Genomic DNA, 20,543 nt, shown 5'->3' on the forward strand with positions numbered 1-20,543 from the left:
CAAATCGAGTTTGCATTTTAAATGGGAATTTGACAAGACGGGCAATTTGTCTGCTGACGAGGTTAATGGGTGTTAGCCCTGCGGACTGAGGAGGGAGAACCCATGCCCCAGCACAGCCTGGCCTCTGCCCGGATCAATGACCCCGGCTGCTGCCCTTCCCTCCACTGCAGCCACTCTGGGCCTCCCAGTGTCCAGAGGCTGTCCCTGTGTCTGGCTCACCACCTCCAGGCAGTCTTCCCAAAAGCACCTGTCCTGGGCCACCGTCTACTGCTCAGGCTGGGTGACATCCTCCTCCGCCTGGACTCAGGCAGGGCTCCTGAGGACTGAGCCATGTCACCCATCTCGGACTAGAAGCCTCCCCTCTCAGACCTAGGTTCCCCAGGCAGAGCCAGGTTTTCCCTCACAGTTGAGCTCCCAGGGGCTAAGCGGTGTCTTCTGCCTGCTGCCTCTCCCCCACCTCTCTCTCCCCTGTGGGACTTGAAATGAAGCCAGGAGGGCTGGCATTGCCGCGTCCTGGGTTTCAGTGCCGGGATATGCACTGGTTAGCAAGAAGATTCCAAAGCCATCATCTCTAAGCTTGGGGCCCCATCTAGAGCAAGCTCCAGTGTTGGGGCTCACAGGGGAGCTGGGACCCTTCTGAGACTTCCTGATGGGGCCTGAGTTGACCTCCCCGACCTGGGGTCCTTCCTCGAGCCACTCCCTGTAAAGCTGAGCAAGAGCCCAGGTTTCTGGGACCCCAGCCCGAGCCCAGGAGCAGCACCAGGCCAGGATGGGTCGGGCTGTGGAAGAGGATGCCTCGGCCTCCCCATGTCCCGGCGGCCCAGTGCCCTTCCCCGCCCCGGCTAATGTGCCACAATTACCTCCTAAGTGCCCAAACAAATGTGGCTGCTGGGGAAAGTGACACGGGCTCCAGGTGATGGATTCGTGCCATCGGGGAGCCAGGCGGAGCGGGCCCCGAGCGGGGGGGCAACACTAATATTGTATCAGCGTCGGCGCCGGCGCCACGAGCCGGTGATGAATATGTGTCACTTTACACGGCGCACACTCGGGGGCCTGGCTGCGCAGGCATGGAAAATAGAGTGTCTGGGATTAATGATATTGAAAATGATAGAGAGCAGATTGGAAATGGCTTCGCCCGCCCGACCCGCGGAGATGGAAACGTACCTCACAGCTATCTGCCCGGCTCGGCCCCCCACCTGCCCCCCCCCACCCTCCACCAGCCGCAGAGGCCCACGCGCGATGAGGACCCTGCCACTCGTTCCTGCCAGCAGCAACTTGGGATGGCACATATGGAGGATACACCTGTGAGCAAAGACACGGAGCATCAAGGAAATCTCAGCCTCTAACTGACCCTTGACTTTGGTCTCAGATGAGCCTGACCCCAGTCACCCAGTGAACCTTGACCTTGGCCAGAGACCAAGCCCTAACCCCAGTTCCAGCTGAGCCCTGCCTCTGGCCACTGAGTCCGCTGGAGCCTGAGCCTCTCACAAGACCACCAGGGCTGGGGTGTGGGCAGGCGGAGGTGCAGGGATGAGGCAGGAAAGTGTGGACCACTCAGCGTAGTGCATCCCCTGCTGGAGGGCAGCTCAGACAGTCGCTACTCCATGGAGTGGATTCCTGAATCAGTAAGCGAGCGAACAGGTGTCTTCTCCATTGACGTCACTTTCAGTGTTTAATTATGTTGGTGTTTATGACTGTGTCTGCATACATCAGTACATATTTGTAGGTGTGTGTATATGTGTACATCTGTTCACAGATATACCTGTGGGTTGTGTCTGGCATGTGCAGGCATGTGGGTAAGTGGGCTTGTCCCTCTGTGGGCCTTAGTGTGTACAGGTTTCTATGGAGGATACTGGTTTGTGTGTGAGTGTGGCTTATCTTAGGCCACTCTGTGCAGGGGTATGAGTGTGCCCATGGTGAGTGTGTGTGTGTGTGTCTGTGAGGTGTATGTATGTTTACCCACAGATGGAGGGACTCTAGTATGAAGGCTTTCGTTGAGGAAAACTCTTTGAGAGGCCTGAACCGGGTCACAGGCTAAATTCCCACCATCAGTGCAAGGTGCCTTTCTCAGATGGAATGAGATCTATCACCATGGGATTTCAAATTTACCACATGAATAGCAACCCTGAGACCGTTAGCCCAGCCTCAACATCCATCTCAGCAGCAGTCACAATCCAAACCAAGGTGAGGAGGATGTGCCTATATCAACATCATTTGTTCATTCACTCATTCATTCCACAAATACTTCTTAAGGGCTCATGATGTGGCAGATGCTGTCCTTGATGAACAGGACAAACAGGGTTCTGCCTTCATGAAAGGTTCAATCCATCAGAGGAGACAGATACTAAACAAGTGAACACAGAAGTAAACAAATAACAACAGAGTGTAAAAAGTGCCACAAAATATTCAGGAGGCTGCAATAGAGTTAACGGGGTGACCCATCATTAGATGGGGTGGTCAGGGTTGGCTCCTCTGTGCAGGTCACATTTGAGCCTCCGGATGAGGAGCCAGCCCTATGGAAAGAGAACAGTGCATGCAGAGGCCCGGGGGCATATCCTAGGTCCTGTCAGGAGAGAAGTCGGGGGAGAGGCGGGAGAGGAGGGTGGGGCCAGCACGCCTGGGTCTCTGAAACCAGAGTGAGGTGTTTAGGTTTTGTTTTCAGTGAGCTGTGGGGCCATTGGAGTGCTGAACCAAGAGACTGATACGATCATGTCCACATTTTTAAAAGAAATTGGAGGTATTGAGAATACAGCAGGAAACCTTTCAGGAGGTTCTGGTGTCAGCTTCAGGCCCAGGGTCCCTGTCCTCCCAGCACCACCAGCAGCCCCCCACACACATCATTAATACCAGCAGCAGCAGCACCAGCACCAGCTGGTACTCCATCGAGTCACCCCAGGCAGCATCTTGGGGCCTTAGGTTCCCTGTCCACACTCTCCCCCAGTCCTTCTGCTCCCACCCGCACTTCCATCCACCTCCCTCTCCATCCTATGGGGTCTCCTGGAAATGCTCATTTTCCAAGACCACCCGAGTCTTCCCAGCCCCGCTCACTTCCGAAGAACCAGTCCTGAGCAAGCTAAGAGCTCCTATGAGGATAGGCGTGGAGGAGGGAGCTCACAGTGGTAGTGACACGCCCGGTCTAGGAAAGACCTTCTGTGCCCAGAGCAGCTCCAATTCTGAAGGGTGAGGCACAGCTCCCAGGGCAGCCCACTCGATTGTGGGAAGTCCTAACACCACCCCCTATCTGCAAGTGTCCCCACGGGGTCCTAGCATGTTGTAAAGCAGGGGGCTCACCTCCCAGTCCGTCTGCCCCCAGGCTGTGAGCTGCCGGAGAGACGAATGCCAGGTGTCCCATTCACCACTAGCACAGCACTGGCATGTGGAGGCCCCTGGGAAACATGAGTGGAGGGGAAGGATTTGCAACAAGTCCCAGGGTGGGGGCGGCAGGGCTGGGTGACCTGACTCCACCCCCAGACTCAGCACCACCCCCTCCTGCCCTGGTGCCTAGAGCCCCCTCCACAGGCAGGCTCCCTGTTGGTGGCAACTTTTGTATCTGGAGGAGGCAGGAAGAGGAGGCTGAGGCCTCTCTGGGGCCGCTTCTCTCTCCCTCTCTGCTTCAGTCTCTTCTCTTCTGCTCACTCGCCTTCTCTCTCAATCTCTCTTCGTGTCTCTCTGCTCCTTTCTCTCCCTCCTTCCCTGCCTCTCTCTCTCTGAGTCATTTGCGGAGTGGAGATGGCCTAGCCCATCTGGGAGCGAGAGCGCGGCCGGTGACGGAGGCGCAGGTAATAGCCGAGTGAAGGAGAGAGACGAGACGTAGAAATTTATGACATTGAAAATGACTGAGAGAGAGTGTGTGTGTGAGTGTGGGAGAGGAGAGAGCAGGGGGAGGCAGGAAGGGAGAGGGAGGGAGCTCGTGGGCTCTCTCTCAAATACACACACACTCCAGCCCCTACCCCTCCCTCCAACCTGGCAGAGAGGAGAGGACATGGGGGAGGGGGCTGCCAACCCAGAGAGAGACAGACAGACAGACAGTCAGTCAGTCGGGAGGACAGAGAGGGCAGACAGAAGGAGAGGAAGGAGCAGAGCAGGTGAGACAGGAGACAGAGCAAGGCTGAGAACACTGGGAGAAATGCCCAGAGTGTCTGGCTGTGCTGCCTGCTGGTCTCTGGCCTGGTCCCCACTTCAGGAGCTCTGGTCTGAGGGGAGGGGTGTCCCCATGGCACATGGTAGCAAGGAGTCTGGAGTCTGGGCTGGAGATTTTCTAAGGGATGAGGCTCAGAAAGGGCCAGAACATGCTCCAGGTTGCACAGCAGGTCTCCTTCCTAGCATGGCTGTGTCCCCACAGGTGCTGAAGTGTGAGGAGCCGGGAAGCAGATGGACTAGATATTGTAACCACCCACAACAGCTCCTCCCTCTGGACCATGGGAGGCAAAAGGATGGCCAGAATAACCTGCCCGTATCCTCTTGAAGTCAGAGGAGAATCTGTTTCCTTGGGGTGTTAAGCCTATAATCCCCTCTGCCCTAGCCACCCCTAGACCACCCAGGATGGCTTTGCTGGAGACAGGAGTAATTAGACATCCTTCAGAGAGCTGGGCCCCCACCCCGACCCCACCGAGGCCACCCCAGATCCAGCAGGCTGCGCTCCACCTCCCTGCTCAGCGCCACTCTGCCACCTCTTGGCTCTAATGCTGCTGAGCGCCCTGCCAGTCACCATTCCTTAACCCAGCGCTCAGTTCTTTGATCAGATTCCTCCCCTCTCTGGGCCTAAGTTTCCTCATCTGTAAAATGGGGAGAGTAACACCCACCTATGCCCATCCTTCTTGGGCCAGAGAAGCAATGCCAGGGCTCAGGGTGGCCCTTGGTCTACCTAAGTCTGGAGATTCTCCTCCACTGGAGAGTGTGGGTCATCTTAACTCCAGGGGAGCTCTCAGCAGTTCTGACTGACTTTGTGGGTGAAGGAGAGGGGACAGGATTCCCAGGCATCCCACATACACAGAGCCACCTCCCAAGGAAGCTGACGTTATCAGGTACTCAAAGGCCAGAACCCTCCATTCCCGGGTACAGGCACGAGGCTGAGGCCTAGAGAAGGCTGGGGCCTCACCTCAATCTCACAGCGGAGAAGGGCTGAGCCAAGCCCTGTCCACTAGCCCAGGCCATGTACCAGGCCCCTTGTCCTGCCAGACGTGGGCAGGACAGGTACCTTAGCGCTCTTAGAGACCTTGCTCCCCATCCCCAGCAGCATGGGGCCTGACTCTGAACAGGTGTGCAAGTTTCCTCAAACGGAAAGAAAAAGAGCTCACCCCCCACTCCACAACCCTGCCCCTTCTCCCTGCCTTCTGCCACAGAGGCCCCGCCCCCCCATCTCCCCCTGCCCTTTAGCCCTCTCTGCTGGAACTTTCTTGGATTAACCCCTCCTAGTCCAGGGCATCTGGAGAGGTGGTAGGATGCAATGGTTGAAAGCACAAGCTTTTGGGCCAGAAAGGCCCCAAATCACAGCTCTGCCCCTTGGCTAGGTGACTTTGGCCTCTTCATTTAATGTCCCGGAGCCTTATTTCCTCATCTGGCAAATGGAACTATAAATGTCTGGCTCTGGGATTGTGGGGAGGGCCACATGAGATCATGGGTATAAAGTGACTACACAGAAGAGTTGCTGAGCAAATGCCAGTTGGCATCTGGCCCCCTGGCGCCACGTTTAACTGTGTCGTAGCTCTCTGCTGTGCTTAGAGGGACAAAGGTGAGAGCTGAGGGTGGGGAGAGGAGGAAGAGGAGCAGCTTGAGAAGACTCCTGCTTGCTTAGAAGAGATGAAGCCAGAGCTACAGTGAGAGAGACTCAGGTTAGCTCTAAGAGGGACTTCCCTATTCTGAGACGCAGGAGGAAGCCACATTTCAAAGGGCCCACCTGGTCCAGTCTGTTCCGTGGCCCACATCCTCATCCTAGAGGCAGCTGAGGTGGCAGCGGCTGCTCTGTGTGGGGAACAGTGGGGGAGGTGAAGAGTTCACTGGGCCCACAGGCTGCGCAGGCTGCCGGCCTCCCACCCAGCCCCCGTGCCCTGGCCCTGGCCCAGCCCGTTGTGGCCGCATAAAAGGTGACGGATGGTTAATGGGGGAGATAACGGGATTCATAAGGGAAATTTATCGGTCACTCTGGTGGTATAAACATGTTTATAGCGAACCAAGGGGAAATGAAGAAGCCCCAATAAATCACTGTGAAGCCACCAGCCACTAATAGGCGAGCGGCCTCGGGAACCCCAGCATTGGCGCTTGCAGACACCCCCTCTGGCTGCCTGCTAATGGCATGGAGGGGCTGCAGATCTGTCAGGCTGATGCCCGGCTCACGTCGTGGTGGGAACAAGACCCCAGGGGCTGCCTCTGCTGGACCTGAGCTGTCGTGCCCACTGTGTAGCCACCCCCTCGGTAGATCCCGGCTCAGCCAGACTGGAAGGGCTGAGGGAACGGGGTAGGGGGAGACACCGGCCAAGTCTGGGAGGCCCCGCAATGCAGGTGCAGGCGTTAAGGAGGCTCCGGAGTCAGACCTGGCTTTAAAACATGATGCTGCACTTCCCAATCCTTGCCCGGTTAGGTTCCCTTGTCTGCAGAGCGACTTCAACCCTCGGAAAGCTGTCGGGGGAAGAGAGAGAGAATCCACTAGTCACAGTGCTTGGCACACTGTAAACCTCAGTGAACAGTAGCTGCTCTTATTCTTGCTTTCTGCAGGGTCTTTCCCTCTTGGGGAAAGTGCTGTGCAGATGTGAGAACAGTCACATAAAAGTGGACAGCATTGTCCCCATTTTATAGATAAGGAACCTGAGGCTGAGAAGTTGAGAGGCTTGCCGGAAGTCACACAGCCAGAAGAGGAAGGCTCTGATTCCCAAGCCCAGCCTCTTCCCTCCATGCCATTTCCACCCTGCTCTTCCCTCACAGTTCCTGGGGGTTCCCTGTCCCCACCCCCCAGAGAAGAGGCCTAGGATTCCAGGGGCCCTGAAGCACAGGGCAGAGCCCCGGGGGCCCTGGCAGCAACTTGCTGGTGCTGGTGAGCTAGGCCTCAGCTCCCTGCACTCCTACCCTCCCTGCCCTGCTGTTCCCCCCTCTCCCCCGCCCCCTGCATAGCAAGGGCTGTCCTCAGTCACTGTGACCTGATCCAAGCACTGAGCGTCTTGAAGCCTTCCGTGTGATCTGCACGGAGCGCTTCACACCCGACCTTTCCCTCCAAACTCTGGGCCTTGATCACAGCCTCAGTCCAGGCCGAGGTCGCTTCTAGCCCAGATCACTCCTTCCTTCCTTCCTTCCTTCATTCAGCAAATACTTATGTAGCTCCCTCTGGAGGGCACAATACTGACCCAGCCAGCTCTGGCCCTGTGGTACTCACTGGCGGAGGAGTCAGGCCTGGATCATGGAATAGAATAGGGTGTCCGCTGAGGCTAAGGTAGGCACAGCAGCTGGAGAGGCCCCAAGTCAAAGAATGAGTAGGAGCCCAGCAGGAAAAGCATTTCTGTTGGAGGAAACAGCTTGGGTGAGAGCCTGGGGGCAGACAGGGCTTCCCCAGCCCACTGGGTTCGGTTTTAGCACTTCTCTCTCAGTGTGAGGGACTGCCCAGACACCCCACATCAGGCTCTATCCTCACTTTATGCGTGTTCCTCACCCCCACCTCCCTCTTCTCAAGGTCATGCTGCCCAGCTCACCTCACACTGGACAATGCTGCAGCCAGCTCCCGGGTTTCCAGCCAGGACAGGCGCCTCCCCTCCTTGTCTCTCCCTGAGCCCCGCATCTATTCCCCAGTGCCCCAGCCAGCAGTCCAGCCTCCCCCACGCTGGGGGAGGGGAACAGGGCCTTTGAGGTCCTGGGGGCTCCAAGTCTCCCCCCTGCCCTGGGGAGAAGAGGGACCCGAGCTACCTTTGCCTCGTCTGAGTCGCTGCGTGTCTCTCTCTGTCTCTCCTTCCTATCCAGTTTCTGTCTCTCCCAGTCTCTGCGGATCTCTGGCCCTCTTGCTCCCAGTCTCTCTCCCTCCCGGTCTCGGGCTCCGTCTCTCCCCATCTCTCTCCCTCCCGAGGCCGGGCGGGGGAAACCGCTCCGTAAATAGGCGGATGGCCCCGGGCGCTCCGGGCGCAGACACTCGTTTTTAGAGCCGGTAATTGACTCCTTTCAGTTGATAATTCATGGCTTGCATATGCGCTTTAATGCGGGCGCCCGGGGAGACGCGGCGGGCGGGGTGGCCCGAGCGCGGCGCGAGCTGCTGAGCAACGGGGGAGGGAGCCGGACTCTGGGCTGGTGGCGTCCGGGGCCGTCTGTCCGTCAGTGCCTGGGAGCGGAGGGGGCGCCACCGCCGGGGTCTGTCTGTCTCGCCCACTGGAGACCTGGCGGGGTGACTACATTCGAGTGCGGCGGGTAGGGTGAGGCCGGGACAGTTCCTAGGCCGTGGGGGGCGACGCGGGGGACTAGCAGAGCCTTCGAAATGAATGGGGGCCGCGCGGGGTGGGGGACACGCGGACACCCCTTCCCCATGCAGTCAATGGGGAAACAGGCCCAGAAAGGGAGTAGGTCTTACCTGCCTCCCACAGCGCAGAAACAAGGCCAGAACTCGAAGCGACCCTTCCCAAAGGCGCCTCAGAACCGCTCCCCCGCTTCTCCTGTTTCTGAGCTAAATTCTTTCCCTGGAGTGACCCACGCTTCTGCTCTCAGACAGGCTCCCCTGAGGAGCTGGCTCTTCCCTGTGAATTCCGGACACAGACTCCCAGACCTGCACCAGCCTCTCACCCACCTGCCCTTCACCTTCTGTGGTTGCCTCATCCTAAGGCTGTGGCAGACGTAGTCATTATTTCCATCTTACAAAAGAAATGGGCTTGGAGACTTGCCCAAGGCCCCGGAGGAGGCAGAGCCAGAAGCTGGATGTGTGTGGTGCCCAGATCAAGCCCTCGCGGGAAGGACTAGGAGTGGGAAGGGGAGGAAGAGGCGTGCCCTGTCCCCGAGGTCCCATATGCACCCTCCACACAACCACAGAGCAGCCCCTGTGGTGAGGGGCTCTGAGGAAGCCAGTGACCTGCCCACAGTCACACAGACCAGGGAGCGATTTCAGCTGAAGATGGTGCTGGCAGGCAGTGAGAGGTTAGAGGTCAGCGCATGAGCTGGAGCTGGCAATGGGGCAGAAGGCAGTTGTTGACCCCAAATGTCAGCTCAAGAGAAAGAGAGAAAGCCCAGCTTGGAGAGAGGTCTGGCCCCAGGATGGCGCTTCCCATTTACTCTGCCCCTTACTTCCCCAGGCTAATTTCAGCTAAAAATAGAATTCCACTCTCATCTCCTAAAATCTGCACATGTTTAACCCAAAGCCAAAGCACTCAGCTTATTCCTGGTCCCCCTGTCTCCATCTGCCCACCCTCTAGTTTCCCCATCTGCAGTGGAGTTTAGACTGGGAAAGTCCTGGTGACAGCAGGTCTGAGCTGACAGCAGGGTAATGTCTGGGCTGTGTGAAGCTCAATGCTGCCCCCTGGTGCCCAGACTGTTGCAGCCTTTGGGACGCAGGAGAGGAGGCAGGAGGCATAGAAACCTCTCTGTCCCCCACCTTCTCCCAGCCTCTTAGACCCCCTCTTATGGGGAAGGGATGACAGAGCAGAAGCCCTCCTAACCCTGACTGAGGGGAAACCACGAGGCTCCTTTTCCAGCAGAGGTCTCAGACTCTGTGGTAGAGCCTGGAGAGAAGTGGAGGCCCGGGTGAGGTCAACGATAGCCCTGTCCCGCCTACATCCAGACATCCTAAATAGTCCCTTCAATTGTAGGTTGAGTCAGGGCTGCCCTTCTAATGATTCCTGAGGTCTTTATCCTAGTTAAACTCAGGCCTTTTTTGGCCCAAAATTCCATCATTTATGTTCAGAGGAGGTAACAAACGTAGGATGGATGGATGGATGAATTCCACTCCTCTGCATTGAGATATTAGATCCAGAAGGTCTGTGCTATCAAGCACAGGGAGGAATGAGTTCATTAGTTTGCCTAGTTGACTGGAAGTAGGGCTATAAAGAGGAATGGAATAAGAGAAGGGTAAGTTTTGATGGGGGAGGACCTCAAGAGAGTTCAGATAAAGGGAAGGTCAAGGGGGAGTTGGAGGGATAAAAGAAGGCTTCCTGGAGGAAGTGGCATTTGACATAGGACCTGAAGGATAGAGAAGACGGTGATGATGTTCAGGTGGAGGGAACAGCATGAACAGAGGCACAGGGGCAGAAGCGCAAGGTGTGCTTGTGGCAGCAAGAAGGCAACCGTTTGTGGGAGTAAAGGGAGGCTGTGCTGTGGTGGAGTCATGGCAGGAGACTGTGGAGGATCTCAGGAGGTGCTGTCAGGCCAAGAAATTAGCAGTTTGTGGGCAAAGCCCTGGACTGTGACCCAGGGTCTGGATCCCAACCCAGGGTCTGCTCTAACTGGGTTTCACTCCCTCGGCCTTGCTCTCTGAAACTTTCTGTGGACAGCAGTGGGAGGCATGGAAAGTTCTTGATCAGGGAACTGCCTAGGGATCACAGCTCATGGAATAGTCAAGATAGCAGGTACCGTGGACCTCATCAAATCTAACGCCTCAATTTGTAGATGAGAAAACTGAGGTCCAGAGAAGGAAAGTAACTTGCCCAGCATTGCACAGCAAACCAGTGACAGAGCTAGGACTTGGACCCAGGTCTCCAGACTCTCAGTTTGGGGCTTCTTTCCCTGTGCTGCAATCTGGGATAGCATCTGGGGGACTGAGCTGGAGGAGAGCAGCTGCAGGCAGAAGGCCACCAGGAGGCCATAGCCACACCTAGACCAGAGATCATGAGGCCAGCCAGTCAGAAAATGTTTATTGAGCCCTTCACCCTGCTCTCCATCTTGGACTGATCTGGGATGTCCATGTATTGTGCACTCACACAGAGGGACTACAAAGAAAAGGAATCTGGTGGGCTTCCAGGAGGAGGAGACATGAGTCAGATATGGTATTCATGAGAAGGAAGGAAGTAGACTTGCATGAGGATGTAGGAAGGCCGTCAGGAGAAGGAGTGGCCTGTCACTTGATCCTCTCTGGTTCTTGGCCAAGGTCTCCACCTCTTTCATGAACCAGAGATGCAGCTCTTCTTCTAACGGCGAAGCGATGCACTGCGCAGACACCAGAAGTCCCACAGGTCCTCCCACGGCCTGCACTGAGAGAGGGTCTGTGGCCTCGGCCTGCTTCCTGCCCGCAGGCCCCTTGCCCAGCCTTCCTCACCTCCTGCAGGGATGGATTAACAGACATCTCATCCCCCATCCATACTGAGGTAGAGAGATCCTGGGTCTCCAAATTGCAGGCTTTCTCAGCTCTCAGTGGAACTTGGAAAACTGTTCTGGCTTTATTTACCTACAATTCTCCAGGGTTAAGATGTAAAACTTTCTCCCTGTGCAGAGAGCTGACTTTACGGTAAAATATAAAACCGAGTATCCACCCAATGCTCTCAGCAAAGGAAAGAAGAATGTGCAAATCCATGATCCAGAGCCTGTGATACTTCTGTAGTGAAAGAGGTGTCTTGACCCCAAACACAGGCCCAGGATCATGGGGCCCGAGCCTGAGTCCCTGCCGTGAAATCCAAACATACTTGTAGGAATTCAAACGTGTTTTCATTGCTTTCTGATGACATCATATAAACTCTTATCTGCCTTTGTCTCTGGAGCCAGGACACAGGGCTTCAAGTCCTGGCTCCTCCAATTCAACTGGCTGTGTGACTTTGGTCAAGCCCCTTAACCTGTCTGTGTCTCCATTTCCTCATTTGCAAAACCTCATGGGACGGTTATGGGATTTAATGATTTAATATATATACAGCACTTTTAAACAGCTCTTGGAACAGAGTAAGAGCTCAAAACACATTAGATGGTATCATGATTGTTATTTTCTCAGAATTCAGGTCAGCAGTTCCACTGGGTAACTCTAGCACTAAAATCAATTTCCAGAAAAAGTAAGTTACTTAATGTCTGACTCAGACACATGCATACTTTTGAGTCAATCTTTCTCTTTCTCCCTCTCTATTTCTCTTTCTCATCCTAGTCATGGTTGTTATTTTAGACCATGCATTAAGTAGAGTAGGCCCATGGAAATATTTGCTTTTGTGAAGCCACCTCTGAACCAGTAATAGTAGCATTTCTTGAAGATTTCCTTCATATAAGGCCTTATGCTAATTGCTTCACTCTGTTTCGATTTAACCTTTGGCACACCCTGCAAAGTAGACGTTTGAATTCCCATTTTCCTGGTGAAGAAACTGAGGCCCAGAGAGGGGCAGTGTCCAGTCTAGTTACAGGGCAAACTGCTAACCAGAGGCCTTTGCCCTGTTCCACCTTCCCTGCCTCTGGGATCGCCTCTCCCTAGCACAAGTGTCAAGGAGAGCACTGGTTTTGCAAAGCATTCTCCCCTGACAAGGACAGAGGCTGATTTGGAGGTCAAATGGTGGGTCTTCAGGGATGCGGTGAAACCACAGCAGAAGTGATAACGGGTAAACAGTAGGACTGGCCGGCCCCACCCACCCGCCCCAACTGGGATTGAGGCAAGAATCAGTCCTTGTTTGTGTCCCTGGGGGAGAGGTGCAGAGAGGGAAACTGACCTCCCGGAAATTTTTGTCATTACTATCTCTGTAGCATCTCTTGTAGAAGGCCAGTTCCTCCTCCTCCTGTAGCGTCACAGTGGTGACCAGCACCACGCCAACAGGGAAGTTCAGGATGTTGCACAAGTTCGTGTAGGAGAAGCTCTCTGTAGGAAGATCCAGGTAAGCCCAGGAAATAGGCTGGGAAAAAACTCAGGTGGGGAAGAATGTGGGTGAGCGCCCCCTGGGGGTCCTTCTCGAAACTGCAGCCCTTTGGGTTTGGAATAGCCCATCCAGTGCCAGAGGGCACCTGAATGGCCTCTGGCCCTCCCTATGGTGGAAGGAGCCAGAGTCAGCATCATCGAAGCCTTACTCCGTGCCAGGCACTGTGCTGGCCTCTCTGCATTGCTGATTCCTTGAATCCTCTCCACCCCTGTGAGGTTGGGATTACTATTCCCCGGGTACAAATGAGGAACCTGAGACGGCAGACAGGTTGGGTGGCTTGTCACAGGCCGCACAGCTGGAGGGTGGCAGAGGATTCAGCCCATGCGCTCCAGTGCACTGGGCTCCAGGATGGCTGGAGTGTGCAGTGCGACCCTGAGTTGCAAAGGCAGCCACCTGTGCAGGGAGTGAGCATCAAAGAAGGTATAGTGATGTGAACAGAGGACATCAGAGCAGAGCCAGGTGTGGGACATGCCTTTGGGCAGCCACTGTGGGGGTCCCCAGGGGAGAGGAGTCCAGGCTTGAGGCAGGTTTTCATTCTGCTTTGACATCCCCTCTAAGACCCGCACCTGTGCTGGGCGTGGGACCCAGCGATGCCTCCAGCACCGCCCTGTGCTGAGGCCTGCATTTCAGGGGGGCTGGGCCGAAGACACTTTTAAAGGGTGGGGCAGCAGAAAGCCCTGTTAAGAGTGAATGGATGTGCTGAGTGAAAGAAGCTCGACACAAAAGCCTCATACCTTATGATTCCATTTACATGAAATCCTAGAAAAGGCAAAACTATATGACAGAAAGCAGATCAGTGGTTGACGCGGGGAGGGAGAGGTGGAGTTGCAAAGGGACATGAGGGAAACTTGGCGGGTGAAGGAAATATTCTATATCTTGATTATGTGATGCTGATATAACTATATACATTTGTAAAAACCTTCAAATTACACTCTGAAAATTGATGAATTTTATTGCATCTAAATTATACTTCAATAAAGTTCATTTTAAAAGTGAATGGGGGGCTGGCCCCGTGGCGGAGTGGTGAAGTTCGCGCGCTCCGCTGCAGGCGGCCCAGTGTTCCACTTGTTTGAATCCTGGGCGCAGACATGGCACTGCTCATCAAACCACGCTGAGGCGGCGTCCCACATGCCACAACTAGAAGGACCCACAATGAAGAATATACAACTATGTACTGGGGGGCTTTGGGGTGAAAAAGGAAAAAGATAAAATCTTTTAAAAAAAAGTGAATGAAAATTGGGAATGTGTGCTAACAGTCACAGAATTTCTTTTCCAGGTGATGGAAATGTCCTGGAATTAGGTGGTGGTGGTGGTGGTTGCACAACATTCTGAATATGCTAAACACCACTGAATTGTACCCTTTAAAAGGGTGAATTTATGTTATCTGAATTTTATCTCAATTTAAGAAAGTAAAAAAAAATAGTGAGGGGCCAACCCCGTGGCTGAGTGGTTAAGTTGGCATGCTCCGCTTTGGCGGACCAGGGTTTCGCTGGTTCAGATCCTGGGTGCAGACATGGCACCGCTCATTAGGCCACGCTGAGGCGGCGTCCCACATGCCACAACTAGAAGGACCCACAACTAAAATATACAACTATGTACTGGGGGTATTGGGGGAGAAAAAGCAGAAGAAAAAAAAAAGATTGGCAACAGTTGTTAGCTCAGGTGCCAATCTTAAAAAAAAAAAGTAGTAAATGGAGAAGAAGTAAGGCCACAGAGGTTGTGGCAGGACTCAGAAGTCCTGGGCCTCCAGTCTCAACCCCACCAGGACCCCGTGCCCTCTCACCTAATGCTTTGTCAGAACAGCCTATGTAGAAGGCAGGGTCCACAGCTGGTGCCAGCAGCACGTCCAGGTCTAGGGACCTCCGCTTGGCTATGAACTTTTGTTGATATTCCTATAGGGCCAGTGGGAGGCAGGAGATGTAAGACTGGCAGAGGTCACTGTTTGCAGGACAAGGTCAGGTGCTGCCAGGCCCAGTCCAGTTAGGCACTAGGAAGAATTCCCAGGCTGTGAGGTGCAGATTGAGATATCTGGGGAGGGTCAAGGTCTTCCCAGGGGCCAAGGTGAAGGGATAAGAAGGGGGGTCTCAGGCTGCAGTGATCTGGGGACAACATATCATCTTGGCCCTAGTGAGATGGACTAGATTAACCTCCTAGGTCACCAGGCCTCCCCATCCAGGTCCAGCCAGGCCTCCTCTGCAGGTCAGGACAGAACTACACACCCTGTCTGACTACTCATGTCACCACTCAGGTCTCTGCTGCCCCTGCTCCGGTAGTCCCTCGAGATCTCCTGAGGCTCACATCACCTCCACTACTGCGTGCTGCTCCCACAGTTTCTTGGGTGTCCTAGAGAATGAGGAGGACTCTGGGAAGTCCAAAGGTCAGCATGGGAGGACCCCCTTTTGTATAAATGGGGACATCACACCCAAGAGGCAAGGCCTGACCTCGATGCAAGCTGCAAGTCAACTGATGGGCTGGAAATGACCCGGTGTCTTGTGCCCTGGTCAAGCCACCTTGCCTGTCCAACGTTCCCAAGAGTATACGTTCTCTGGTCAATGCCCCACACCCCCTCGCCTGCCAGCACAAGGACTCACAGGCTCCCCCTAGCATCACAGCTTCCTTCCCCTAACCTGTGAGGCCCCAGGTCAGCCCTCAGGCTGCCCCAGCCCCAGCCCCAACCAGCAGCTCAACTCCAAACCCTACCAGGCCAAGCCCAAGGGCAAACACAAGCCCAAACCAGAACCCTCCCCAACCACATCCCCACCCCAATTCCAACCTTAACCCAACCCCAACTCAAACCAACTCCAACCCCAGCCCCAGTCTTAAACTCAACCCCAGCCCAAATCTAACCTCAGCTCAGGCCCAACTTTTACCCCAACCTAACCCAATCCTAGCCTGAACTCAGAGCTTAACTCGAAATCAAACCCCAGCCCCAAATCAGCCCCAATCCCAGCCCCACTCAAAAGTCTACATTTAACCCAGTGTCAGACATGACCCTAAAACCCTAATTAGATCCCAAAGTCTAAATAGCCCTCACCCCCAGGGGATGCCAACTCTAGCCACACGCCCCTCACCCAATTCCCACCACCCCATGGGAAACTCTTGTGAGCCAGACCTAAGGAGACTTGGCCACCCACCCTACTCCACGAATCTCTTCCAAATTCTGGTTGGCTCGGGGCTCCTAGAGATGGGGAGACCAACTTCAGAAACCACAGGGCAATGCCAGCCTGCCCAGGACAGGGGTCCAGGAAGAGCGATACTGCTCGGCACACTGACACGGAGCCCTCTGCTCCTCCCACAAGCCCCCCACCACCGCACCAAGCCCTGAGCCCCCTCTAGGCCTCCACTCCCTCTCTAGATCCCATTCCCCTTCTCTAAGATGCCCTCCCCGCTCAGGGCCTCTCTGAAGCCCCCTCCCCTCTCTGAGAGACTGCTCTCTTTTGGCCCCCCCATCCTTCTCTTTCAGTTCCTTTTCCCCTTTCAGTTCTTGAACTCCTATCTGAGGCACCACCATTCTCTGGGCCTCCTTCTCCTCTCTGGCCCTACCCCACCCGCTGTGTGAGCCCCCCTCCCCTTTCTGAGCCCCTTCTTCTCTCTGGGCCCCTCCCCCTCTGAATCCCTCCCCACCCTGGGCCCACACTCACTATGTACTTGAGGATCCAGGCCAAGAAACACTTGAGTAGGTCTGGCAGGCGGAGCTGGCTGACCAACCCCTTTATGCGGAGGTCCACAATGTCCCCCTCACTGAGGAACTACAGTCATGTATCTGGCCAGTTACAGCGTTTCAGCCCTTGGCAACACCCACTCAACTCCCCCTCCTTAGATAAGCCACAGAGGCAGGTCAGACCCAAAGAAACACTTCCATTCCCACCACCACCATCCCTGGAACATGTACATCCCGAAGATGGGGCCTGATGGGTGACTTGCTGCTTAAGGTCACACAATTTGCCAGAAGCATCACACCAGCCCAGGCCCACAGGTACCCCACTAGGGCTAAGGTTGCTTCCAGCCCCCTCCCCCATCCCATTTCTACCATGTCGCACGTCTAAGTTCCCATAAACGTACAGCTTCTCCAGAAGGGTGGCCCCTCCATCTGCATACAGACCCTGAGTGAACAGGTGTTGTGTAGCATACTGGATGCGGGGAATGGAAAAGGGGGTGACCTGGGGGACAGAGGCTGAGTCAGGGCCTGGAGCTCCTCCCCTGCTACCCTGTTTTCTCTCGGCATCCCTCTCCCAGGATTTAAAGAGAGGATCCCACATCACACCTCGTCTCTGTTCACCTCAGCTCCTCAGCAGGGCAGGGGAGTCCTGTGTGGCTGGCCGTGTCCTACCATGCCCACTCCCTCACCCCCACAACTGAGATGCAGCAGAATTCCAGCAGTCCTGTTTCCTGCCTGCTTCACTGGGATCCAGCCCCAGGCACGCCAAGAGCTTACATAAGTGAGCTCATTTAGTCTTCATAGCCACCCATATGGTAGAAAACTGAGGCTCAGGGGGGTTAAGAGACTGGCCCAAGATCACATAGTACGTGTGTGGCCAAGCGGCAATTCTCAAAGAGGAGGAAGAGCCAGGACAAGCTACCAGGGCATGGGAGGCAGGGCATGAGGAGGAGGGCGATTTTGAGGACAGAAAGCTCCCGCAGCCATTTGATGGAGGCAACAGAAACCCAGGCTATAGGAACCAGAGGAGTGAGTACCTGAGTCCCCACGACTGAAGCAGGAAGGCACAAAATCTTAACGCCTTCCTCGCAGGCATCCATTCACTTCCACCCCTTCAGTCTTCTCCAGGAGGCTGAGGGGAAACACAATGATCTCAGCAGCCCAAACTCAGACGTAACTTCCTTTCTCTCCAAGAATGGTCCAGCTCAGCATCCTCACCAGTTGGACTCCGTCCCTTCCCAGAGTTAAGTAAACATTACCTGGTGTCCTGCATCCTGGAGCAGCCTGGAGGAGAGCCTCACAGATTGTCCATGCTTGGAGATGGCTGGGTGAAGCCATCTGATTCATAGCAGCCGATTCGAAGGGGCCAGTTACTAGAATATACCTGGGGGCAAGAGTGGCCGAGTGGGGTTCTGAGGGGAGATTAGGCTAGGGACAAGGTAGCCGCACTCTCTTCAGGAGACAGACTTATAGGCTGGGACCTTGGGCCACAGCTGTCCTCACCTGGAAGAATCCCCAGGGGCTCCCCAAGAGCCCCTTGGAGCCTCCCTATATACTTTCCAGGCTCTAGGTCCTCTGGAGAAGCCCCTGGAAGAACAATAAATGGATGAGGACTTGAGAAATTGGGTGGATGGAGTGGATAGGTAGATGGATGATAAATAGATTCATGAATGAGTGGGTGGGTGTATGGATAAGATGGTGATTGGGTGGGTGGGCAGAGGGTTGAACGAACAGATGGGTGAGCGGATGAATGCATGGTTGGAGTTGAGTTGGTGGGCAGGTAAGAAAATAGATGAATAGACATGAATATCTTTAAGCTAAAGAACTGTCAGGAGAGAATGTGGGTGGAGAGATCTATAGAGGCAAACAGTGGATGCCAGAAAATGATCACAGGTTGACTGTACTAGGATGTGTGTCAGAAACCAAATGAACAGACATTGGCTGAATGGTAGACAGACTGTCCCTATGGAGAGGGTTCTGGAGCCAGATAGAGCTGGGTGCAAGGCCCAACCCTGTCAATTGCTAGCTATATGATCATAGGCAAGTCATTTCACTTCCCCTCAGTTCCTCACCAATAAATGGGAAGAGCAATGTTCATCCTATAGAGTGACTCTCAGGATGAACTACACAGAGTGTGCACATAGTAGTTCCAATAAATGTTGGCAAATGAATTAAAGAATAAGTGAAGACCGCCGGAGCTGGAAGGGCCTGGAGTAATTTTCCAGTCCAACTTCTTTATTGTCCCAATGGGGAGAGTGAGGCCTAGAGAAGAGCTGTGCCTTGGCTCCTCTAGAGTTACCTGGAGGACTAAAGCCCAGTTTAACTGGACATTAGGCTCTCTAAACCATTTCTGCTGAGTGCTCTGGCTGTGTGTGTTGGGTACGTGATGAGGAAGTCCCTCTTGGTGGGCAACATGGGCTATGGCTCCAGGTAGCTGAGAGGCCAAAGCAGCTGGCATCCAGCAGGGGTGGGAGATGAACATGACTGCGCATGTGAGCTTCTGGCTCACTGCACCTTGGACTGAGAAAGGAGGTCTTCACAAGGGATGGTCAGACTGCAGACAGGTCAACAAGGAATGAGGGGAGGGGAGGGGAAGGAGCCCTCCAGACCTGCTCCCCCACCCAGCTCACCTCCTCCCTGAAGGGCATGGGAGGCACCGTGGGGTCCAGTTGGTGCGTGTCTCTACTCAGCAGGGCTTGCAGGCACAGTACCAGGCTCTCCACATCCCAGGCCATGGGGCCAGCCACCATGGTCACTGCACAAATCAAGGGGAGGAAGGCAGACACGTATCATCTTTTCTGCTCTGGGGACCCACACTGCCTGGCCTCAGAGGATGGGGCCCGGGGCCAAAGGAAGAGGCCCTGGGGCCATCCTGAGTCAGAGGTTGAGGACAGGTGGAACTGGTAGCCTGGCCAGAGCAGCTCTGGTGCTTGAAGGGAGACTCTCATCTGGGGCAGAACATCAAGAGACCAGTAGGAGAGATTAAAGCTAGATAGCAAGAAGCACTTCTCAGTGTGGCAAGAGTCACTAGACTAGGGGAGGCCAGGTGGGAGCCATGCAGGCCCTTTTCCCTTATGCCTTGATCACCAGTGGAGTTCACCTCTCTGAGACAGGGGCTGAGTGAAATGTCCTTGGGAGAAAGGCTGACAGTTTTGTCTTTGAATGGGTGTGGCCACAGGCACAGCCAGGAGCTTACCTGATTTCTTGCCCTTGGCAGCAGAGGCCATGCCAGAGTAGCTGCAAAACCCTACCCACAAAGCCAGTTCAGCACCTGAAAGGAAGGCCTGGGGTGCAAAGGAGGCTTGAGCACCCAGCCAATGCACTCCCCCCAGGGCCCAGCACACAGGAATAGGAGCTGCTTCAACCCTCCCATGACTCTCTACTGCCCATGGCATAAAGGCTGATCTCTTTGACTGCCCCTCAAGGCTCTAAAGTACCAACGCCTTCCATAGCTTCTCCTTCTAGCCCTTCTGCAAACACATATTGCTCCAGGCAAAGTAACCTGCTTAGTTACAGCCTTCTAGACTCCACATCATCTCTGCATGTTCATCCTTCAAAACTAAGCTCCAATGCTACCTCCTCTAGGAAGCCTTCCCTTCCCTGCCTCCGAAAGTTTAAAGTATAGGCTTTTAATAAATCTCTAGTGAAGACAAAGTTAGCTTCATCCTGTGAGTTCCCAGAAGCTTTGACCCTCTCTTGGAGACCCAGTCACTTTCTGACTAAGTCATTTGGATGTCTAAGAGCACAACAGGGGCAGGGGCTGGGTCCGAGATTGCTCTGTGTCCCCAGTACAGGGGCCATCACAGTGTAGGTACTCAGAGTGGCGTTGAAAGATGGGTGGATGAATGGATAGATGCATGGATGAATGCAAGATCAATGGGAAGATTAGTGGAAATATGGATGGGTGAATGGGTGGATGGATGAATGGAGGCAAATATGGATTGATAGATGGATGGCTAGATGAGTGAATGGATGGAGAGATGAATGAATGAATAAATGAATGGAAGGAAGGATGTGTCTAAATTTTTCAAGAGCTGGAATATTTGTCCATTTTGTTCACTGATGTATCCCAAGTACCTAGTACAGTGTCTGGCACAGAGTGAACACTCAATAAA

At 54.5% G+C, this 20,543-nt stretch overlaps 1 long non-coding RNA gene across 2 annotated transcripts in view; it reads right to left on the reverse strand.

Moving 5' to 3' along the window:
* The window catches only part of LOC123285855 (uncharacterized), a 30,593-nt gene extending 21,801 nt beyond the window's left edge, over positions 1-8,792 (reverse strand). Inside the window, exons 1-5 of one of the 2 annotated variants that reach the window (XR_006527879.2) lie at positions 8,540-8,792; positions 7,364-7,486; positions 6,531-6,615; positions 5,897-5,961; positions 3,292-3,386 (exon numbers count right to left, since the gene is read on the reverse strand). This is a non-coding gene — a long non-coding RNA (uncharacterized lncRNA). Of the gene's footprint in view, positions 1-3,291; positions 3,387-5,896; positions 5,962-6,112; positions 6,616-7,363; positions 7,487-8,539 lie in introns of those variants that run through there. The other variant, XR_011503765.1, reaches the window with a different exon arrangement.
* Positions 8,793-20,543: the final 11,751 nt, after the last annotated feature.

This window comes from Equus asinus, chromosome 5, assembly GCF_041296235.1.
Source record: "Equus asinus isolate D_3611 breed Donkey chromosome 5, EquAss-T2T_v2, whole genome shotgun sequence".
Classification (NCBI taxonomy): domain Eukaryota; kingdom Metazoa; phylum Chordata; class Mammalia; order Perissodactyla; family Equidae; genus Equus; species Equus asinus.